Source organism: Alligator sinensis, unplaced genomic scaffold (genome assembly GCF_000455745.1).
Source record: "Alligator sinensis unplaced genomic scaffold, ASM45574v1 scaffold829_1, whole genome shotgun sequence".
NCBI lineage: Eukaryota > Metazoa > Chordata > Crocodylia > Alligatoridae > Alligator > Alligator sinensis.
Window position 1 is genome coordinate 719278 of NW_005842399.1, and position 1428 is coordinate 720705.

The 1428-nt window shown below is 58.0% G+C and overlaps 1 protein-coding gene across 2 annotated transcripts in view; it reads right to left on the minus strand.

Moving 5' to 3' along the window:
* The window catches only part of SPACA9 (sperm acrosome associated 9), an 11370-nt gene extending 10060 nt beyond the window's left edge, over positions 1-1310 (minus strand). For both annotated transcript variants that reach the window (XM_006029798.3, XM_025211302.1), the window contains exons 1-2: positions 1154-1310; positions 407-511 (exon numbers count right to left, since the gene is read on the minus strand). The gene's annotated coding sequence lies outside the window, so the exon portion shown is untranslated. The remainder of the gene's footprint in view (positions 1-406; positions 512-1153) is intronic.
* Positions 1311-1428: the final 118 nt, after the last annotated feature.

The window sequence follows — 1428 nt, forward strand, 5'->3', positions numbered from 1 at the left end:
AGCTGTTTTCATACCCCTGTTTATATCAGGGTCTTGGGTAATGGCTTAGACGAGAAATTGTGATGGCTCACTGGGGATGTGGGAGGGAGCTGAGACTGGTACTAAGAGTCGAAGGACACGGCAGGGCGTAAGGTGACACTGTATGACCAAAGCTGTCCATGAACCCAACCCTACAGCTGCACTGGTCAGCTCTATCTGTTTTCCCAAGTGCTGTGCCTTGAGGGACCACAAACACCCCTCTTGCAAGCTGAGAGCAGCAACATGGACCAAAAGCTCTTCCCTGTTGCCCAAGTTCCAACCCTGCTGTTTTGATACCTCCCCGTAGCTCATGAGCACCCTGATAGTGTGGAGGGAAGCATGGCTGTGTTTAAAATCCCCTTTTTTGCATCCCTATAATCTGTCTTACCTTGCTGACAAAGGCCTCCTCCCTGGAATGTGTAATGGCTTATAGATGTTGTCGTGGGAGCGCTTGCATCTTAGTATGCAGAGGCCACCCAGAAGCCTGCAGCACCTTGGAGGGAAGTGAAATTCACGTTGGTGCATGTGGGTAAGGCAGCTCTTCCTTCTGTCCAGTCACAGTGATTAAACCGGGATTGTAACTTGCTGCACTTCTAATCTACGAACTGATAACACAGTCCCCAAGTGTATAACTGTCAATACCCAGGGATGAAAATGCTGCTTTTTCCCGTTCTAATATTTAAAACGTCTTCCCAGAAAACTCTATTCCTAAAAATCATTTGGGCCTGGTCGTAGCCTTTAGGTTCAGTAAGGGCACACCCCTTTACGGCTACTGACGAAGCCTGAATGTCCTGCCTGGTCCTAGGGCAGGGTCGCAAGCTGGCGTGGCTCAGCTCCCCCTAGGAACTAAGGCACGAGGGACTTTGTAGGGGGATTTTCTAACTGGTTAAAATGGCAGCGAGGACAGGTGAAGTGCAGAACAGCTGGCGCAGCACTGGCACGTGTGCCACGGCACGGCACGTGAACTGCAGCCCCCCAGCAGGGTCCATGCCGGCGGGTCCCCTCCTCCCTGCTGCTTGTGCCCAAGACAAGGGGTCCCGCCCCGGCCAGGGGGGGCTGGGGGCGGAGGGCTCGAGGCGGACTAGCGGGGCAGGTGTGCACACGTGCGGGCCGGGGGTCGCAGCCCTGCGCTCACCTGCCCTCGCTCCGGCCCGTCCCGCCGCCCACCGGCACTAGCCCGGCCGGGCAATTGTTACTGCCGTCTCCCGGGGCAACGGCATGACGTTGGCGCCCCCGCCCCGGGGCAGGCCCAGCCCGGGGAGAGAGACACGTGGTGCCAGGGGAGGGAGGGAGAGAGGGCGGCGCGGTTTGATGAGGTCACAAACCGGGCGAGGCAGCGGGGTCCGCGTCGCGCCGTGATGGCGTGCGCTGCTTAGCGACGAGCGGTTGCTAAGGGCGCCATGGACGCCA